The sequence below is a fragment of the Equus przewalskii genome, chromosome 12, assembly GCF_037783145.1.
Source record: "Equus przewalskii isolate Varuska chromosome 12, EquPr2, whole genome shotgun sequence".
Classification (NCBI taxonomy): domain Eukaryota; kingdom Metazoa; phylum Chordata; class Mammalia; order Perissodactyla; family Equidae; genus Equus; species Equus przewalskii.
The window spans coordinates 32818438-32825567 of NC_091842.1; the positions used below are offsets into that span (position 1 = coordinate 32818438).

At 44.0% G+C, this 7130-nt stretch overlaps 1 long non-coding RNA gene across 1 annotated transcript; it reads right to left on the reverse strand.

Annotated features, from left to right (window-relative positions):
• Positions 1-875: 875 nt before the first annotated feature.
• On the reverse strand, positions 876-3586 carry LOC139074916 (uncharacterized). Its single transcript, XR_011524905.1, has 2 exons — positions 2440-3586; positions 876-1287 (listed from the first exon to the last, which is right to left on the reverse strand). It is a non-coding gene; the product is annotated as an uncharacterized lncRNA (long non-coding RNA).
• Between the last annotated feature and the right edge of the window lie 3544 nt (positions 3587-7130).

Consider the following 7130-nt stretch of genomic DNA (forward strand, 5'->3'; position numbering starts at 1 on the left):
CAGCCAGATGAGCCCATCAGGATGAGATTGTGGGGGGGAAATGCCCATCAACTTGGGTATTGTTCAAGGAAGCAACATCCAAATGGGAGAGGGCAGAGGAAAGATTCCTGCATGATTCACAGACTGACAACAATTTCCTGCCTGCCTTTGGGATGAATAAAAAATAAGTGAAAAGTGATGGGCGAAGCAAAGTTTTCGGGTCTGTGGGGATCCTGCAGTGGACAAAAGAGCCCTGGGGCTGGCTGAGTCATCCATGTGGTTTTTTCCTGTCTGCAAAACAAGAATAGAGCTCCAGAGAAGGGGCACATGGATTCTGATTAGATATTTGCCCCTGAGCGGCCTCCAAGAGGAATGCTTCCCAACAGCATTGGTGGGTAACTTTCCATTGCCGCTATCTAGAAGAACCGAGAGGAGATATGGTGAATTTCTTGTCCAAAGAGAGCCTCTCTTTAAATCCTGAAATCTTTACGGATGAAAAGATTTACATCAAAATAACACAGAAGAAGTGGAAGTGGGTGGGAGGTAGAATAGACTAGTTGGTCTGAGGGGATGGGTGATTGGTTCATGGGAGATTTTTTTTTTTAATCAATAAATGTTTGTTGTTTTTAAATAATAAAAAGTTTAAAAAAATAATATCCAATACCCAAAAGGTATCAAAAGACTTTTTAAAGTTAATATTCCGTAACTGACCTATTCCACTTTTAGAAAATTAGCATAAAGAGATGCAATGCAGGTTAGTGGGAAGAGCGGTGTCGTTTATAATAGTAAAAAATTGGAAACAACCAAAATGTCTAGCAATAAGAGACTGCTTAAAAATTATGGTAGGCCCATTCAGTAGAATCTAGGCAGCCGTTAAAAAAATGATGTAAAAACAATTGTTGGTGCATCAATAACCAATCTATAGATAAGAAAGATATTTAATGAGCTAATGTTGAGGACAAGCCCGGAAGTGCCATCGCCACCAGGGCAGAAAGCACCCCAGAGAAGTGTGGTTGACAGCATGGTTATATACCATTTCAGAACGAAGAAGATATGTCAGGCATGACAGGAATGCAATTATTTTCCCCAAGTCACAAGGAGATGTTTTGCCGAAGTTTAGCACATACACAGCAGGTCAACTTGACCTTGGTTCTCTGAGAAGAAAACTCATCTTCAAAGAAGTGATGGTATTGGCGTCAGAGAAAAGGAGACACCCATCCCTCTCTTTAAAGAGGGCATTCTTTGCTTCGGGAAAATGTTTGAAGCGGATGCACAGTGCATGTTCGCTGGGCCAGAAGTCAGGCTGCTCTGGAAAAAATAAGTTTTAGGCCAAATCAGAGTTAAACCAGAATACTTCCTCCATATGCCTCAATATGTGAAAACATTATTATTTTTATCACAAATAATAAACTACGAAAAGATATTTGCATTTCAAATTATAAAGGGATAATTTCCATAACATAAAAGGCGCTTTCAGGTCAACAGGTCACAAGAAAGAAAAGACAAAGAATATCAAAAAGAAATGTGTGTGAATGCACTGATAAGCAAAGATCACAATTTGATAACACATTACACTGGGAATGAAAATTAGCAAAACCTCTGAGGAGAGAATTTAGCAATATCCACTGATATTGCTATATCTGTATCTATAGCAATATCTATTGCTAAATTGGCCCGGTAATGCCACCTCTAGCAATTTCTTCAATATGCATAAAACAAAGGATGAACAAGGTTATTCATTGCGGCATTGTTTGTGACAGCAAAAGACTGGAAACAACCTAAATGTCCATCAGTAGGAGATGGTTAAATAAATTGGGGTGGAACAAAGTCAGCAGAAGCATGAACAGGGACCGGAAGTGACCATGAGAACATGGGAACCCAGCCATTCCTAATCCTAACCTGGCCCTAAGAATTTACACACAATGGATTTGGGGTTCAAGCCTGTCTTTTCTAGATTCCAAGGGGCAGAGAGACCCTAAATAGCATTTAGGGGCATGTAAACGCTAAAGTAGATTTTTGTGTTCTAACATGGAAAGATGGCCCCCAATACATAACTAAGTGGGTGTGGGGCGGGGGGAGTCAAAGAACAGTATTAAGGTGTGATCTCATTTCCATCTAAAATTTAAATATCATGTATATATGTTAGTATATGCATAGAAAAAACTGGAAGGGGAGGAGTATACAGCAAGCCATGAAAGCAGTTATTAAGCACCTAGTATATGCTTGATGCTGAGAACATACAGATAAATAAGAATTTAGAATGTGAATTCCATGAAGGAAAAGAAATTTGCTGTTTTGTCCCAGGGCCTGGTACATAATATATACTCTGCAAATATACATGGGATGGAAAGAAGGGAAGAAAGGAGAGGGGAGGGAGTGAGGGATGGAGTCCCTGCCCCCTAGTAGCTCACAGATGCTCACAGCCTAGTGTGGACACAGATGTGTGAGCAGATGACTTACCTGAGAAGGGACAGCGCAGAGAATCTGGGAGAGAAGAGCCGTAAGTTGTAGCGGCTTTGCATAAACTCTCTCATCCTTATGTCCTCACCCACTTTTGAAGAGAAGTCAGTTCCCGAGTCACGGCCATGGAGCCCATTTTCAAACCCCAAACTGAATCAGCTGCAAGGAGCCCTCTTCTTGCAGGACCACGCTGGCCCCGCAAATGAGAACCAGATTATCCAGGCTGAGTTGGGAGCTGAATACCTCCAAACTGGATCTCAGAGAACCAGAAACTCTTGGAAAACGACACATTTTGTCAATTTCCAGGGGAGATTGGCTTCAGACAACTCAAAGGTGACACCCAATGTCGCTATGGGGAACTACACAGAACTCCCAAGTAGTGGTTCCAGAAGAGGGAGCGATGATGGATGCTTGCCTTTCACTGTTTCCCAGCTAGCCCCGTGAGGTTCTTAGAGAGGCCATACTAAACAGGGAGAGCAGGCCAGGACTATGTGAAAAGATCCTCTGACTCAAAAGCCAGCCCCAAACGAGAGAAACACATGCTTCTTGGGGTTGCTCTAGCTTTTCTCTGCCTGAATAAGCTGTTGATGATTTCGTTACTGGGTTCTTCTCTGATTCCTTTCTGACAGCATTTGCTTAATGACCGTTGCATTTGAATAGCAGAAGCTGCAAGAGGAGATGCCGATTCAAGCTAAAAACTTTGCCAAGAGTAACATTTGCAGAGGGCCCTGGAGTGGTCCAGAGCTGGGCAGGAACCTCTGCTCTGCCTCTTCCCAGCTATGGAGCCCTGGACTCCCCCCTTCACCTCCCTGAGCTTTGTTTTCTCACTTGCAAAATGCAGTTGGTGATACCTATTTTGCAAGATTGCCAGGTAGATTAAATGAGAACGCCTATGTGCATATAGTAAAATAGAAAGAGCTTACTAAGTATTGACGACGCTGCTATTATGGGTAATATTTTCTGAGCCCTGATTAAGCTTTACCAAGCCTTTGACACACACTGCCTTTTTTAATCCTCACAACAACCCTATGAAGCAGCTAATATTTCTGTCCCCCATTGTGTAGGTGGAAAAAACTGAGGTCCGGAGAGAATGTTCAAGTTATCTACTGTCAAGTGGCCAAGCTGGGATTCAAATCCAGGCCATTGACTTCAGAGCGCCCACCGTGAATCAATTCTATAGTGGTTCCAATGTGTAATTGTTAAGGAGACCATTCAAAATTAAATGTACCCAATTATAAAATGGGCAAAGGATCTGAATAGCCACTTCTCCAAGGAAGACATGCGAATGGCCAATAAGCACGTGAAAAGATGCTCACCATCATTAGCCATCAGAGAACTGCAAATCAAAACCACTCCAGTTCCACCAGGATGGCCATCAAAACAGCCTAACTAGTAACAACAGCAACAGCAATGGAAAATGACAAGCCTTGGGGAGGATCTGGAGAAATGGGAACCCTCGTACATTGCTGGTGGGAATGTCAAATGGTGCAGCTGCTTCGGAAGACAAACTGGCCGTTCCTCAAAAGAGTTACTATATGACCCAGCAATTCCACTCCTAGGCATGTACCCAAAAGAAGTGAAACATGTCCACACAAAAACCTGTACACGAATGTTCATAGCAGCAGTACTGTCTATACTCACATTACTCTCTGTTCATAGCCAAAAGTATCAGTAACCCAAATGTCCATCCTTTGATGAACGGGTAAAGAAGATGTGGTCTATCCGTACAATGGAATATTAGTCAGCTGTAAAAAGGAATGAACTATGATGCATACTATAGCATGGATGGGCCATGAAAACATCATGCTCAGTGAAAGAAGCCAGTGACAAAGGACTGCATATCATTAGATTCTATTTATATGAAACGTCCAGAACAAGCAAATCCATAGAGATAGAAAGTAAGATTAGTGGCTACCAGTGGCTGGGGAGTAGATATTGGGAGGAAATGGGGAGTGAGTATAGGGTGTCTTTTGGCGATGATGAAAATGTTCTAAAATTGAGTGCAGTGATGGTTGCTCAATTCTGAATATACAAAAGAATTCTTCACTTGTTCACTTTAAATGTGGAAATTTATGGTATGTGAATTATATCTAAATAAAGTTTTTTTGTAAAAAAAATTCAATGTAGAAGTAAATTTTGAGACTTTTCTATTTGTCACATAGCTCACACACATCAGGTAATCCTTACTGAGACACACATCACAATTTTTACTCTAGAAAAGCAGAGTTGCACGGACCAGGTCCCAGAACAGATACCAGTTGAAAAACCCAGGATTCACCAGTGAATGACCCAATTCATTCCAGCCACGTGCCAGACCCAGAGTCAGTTACCTGAGGGCTGGGGGGCTGGGCCAAGCCTATTTGGACATGTAGTGCTGGTCTCCCTTCCGGCTACTTCAGTTAAATCGCTCACAGCCTGTCTTTATCGGTCTTGACAGTGGTGTTCTACTGTCTCAATGACAGATCTGCCAGGTTCATGCTTTTGCAGAACTCACGTGGGGTGTCACATGGCATATGATGTAGTAGCTGATTTCTTGTTCTTTGGACCATCCCGCCCCGTTTCTAACTGATATGATACAATTTCTTCTGGGCTCTGGGAAGTTGGAGGAGGGGAACATGCCTTTACCCTGACCCTCACCCCTCTTTATCATCAATTAACCTTCCAGATGCTTAGCCCCACTTAACACTGAGAACCTCCTCCCCAGAGTCCAAATGAAACTTACCAAGCATCAATGTCTAGTCCGTTCAGCCTGCTATAACCAAATACCACAAACTGGGTAGTTTGTAAATAACAGAAATTTGTTGCTCACGGTTCTGGAGGCTGGAAGTCTGAGGTCAGGGTGCCAGCGTGTTCAGATGAGGGTCGCAGACTTCTTGTTGTGTCCTCACATGGCAGAAGGAGAAGGGGTCTCTCTGGGATCTCTTTTATAAGGGCACTAATCCCATTCACAAGGGTTTACCCTCACGACGTAAGCACCTCCCAAACGCCCCACCACCTCCTACCATCACCTTTAGGGGTTAAGATTTCAACATGTGAATTTGGGGGGAACACAAACATTCAGACCAGAGCACTCAATAAAACTAGAAAGCAAAGGCTTCTGCTGATCTAGTGAAGAGGTTCCATCTTGCCTTTCCCAGAGCCTCCCACTTCCTACGAGGAGAAGGCAGGGACACTGTGTCACACACCTCCAGGGGACAGCATTCACATCCTAGCGCCTGGGAAGGTGGCCCCCCTGGATTTGGGTGGGCGTGGCCTACAAGGCTGTAGGCTGCAGCTCTGGGGACAGGAGAGGCCTGGGGGGAAGGCTCCCTGCTTCATCTTCATCTTCTCAACACATCACCTCCACCTCCCACCACAGCAGGGACCACACTGCCTGGGTCTTTGTGGACTGTGGAAATGTTTTGTCTCCCCAACAGGATTATAAGCAATTTGAAGGCAGGAAAGATAGCTTATTTTTCCTGGAAGCTTTAAACCAAAACTTGGGACACATGGGGTGGTAGGCTGAGTAAGAGCCCTCCAAAGATATCTACATCCTCATCCCCGGATCCTGTGACTCTATTACCTTCCATGGCAAAAGGGACTTTGCAGGTGAGTTTGCAGATGGAGCGAAGGATCTTGAGATGGGGAGAAGATCATGGGTTATCTGGATGGGCCCAATGCAGTCACAAGGGTCCTTAGAGGGAGAATCAGAGGAGAGGCGAAACCAGAACAGAGGTTGGAGTGATGTGGGGCCCTGAACCAAGGACTGCCAGCAGCCTTTAGAAGCTAGAAAAGGCCAGGAAACAGATTCTCCTCTGGAGCCTCCGGAAGGAACAAGCCCTGCTGATCCGCTTTGGACTTTTGATCTCCAGAGCTGTAAGGAAAAGAAATTTAGTTATTTCCAGCCACAAAGTTTGTGGGAATTTGTTACAGCAGCAATAGGAAATACACATGATACCATCTTCCTCTTCCTCCTCATCCTCATCATGGTGAACGTTGAATGAAATCACGGATGTAATCCTTATTAAAATGAATAAATGGAAGGCGCTGTTATTATCCCCTTTTTACAGATAAGGAAACTGAGGCCCAGAGAGTTTACATAATGGAAAGGTGGTTTGGTTGCAAACAGCAGAAACTGACTCTGGCTTAGGCAAGCCAGAAAAGGAGAATGGCTCCGAGCAGGATAAATCGTGGAAGTACCATCCGGGCAACACGGTGGGGGAGAATGTGAGTCTTCCTCGAGATGCTCTGACCTCCCAGTCCACCCGTCTTTTGAACTTCTAGCCTTTCACTCATGAAATATTTGTCGAGAGCCTACTATGTGCCGGCCCTGGGCTAAGTGCTGGGGATATAATGTTGAACCAAAAACCAGGCATGGTTCCTGCTCACGGGATGCTGTGATGCTTACGGCCAAGTGAGAAAACATATTAATCAGCTCATCACCCTGAAAGGTGATCCGCTGCAACTGTATGAAATGCTGTGAGGGCAAAATGCAGGGACTGCAAAGGTTAAGGCAGCAGCAGGTGATCTGACGTGTGAGAAATGAGTTAGGGGTTACTAAGCGCTGAGGGTTCAAAGGGGAGGGCCACCTGCCCTCTCACTGGTGTCTTAGAGGACCGTAGAACTTTTTAAAAGTTTTGATCCCCTTTCTCCATATTTATTTATTATTTTTTTAAATTTATTTAAATGTCTCTATGTATGCTTTTTTTTTC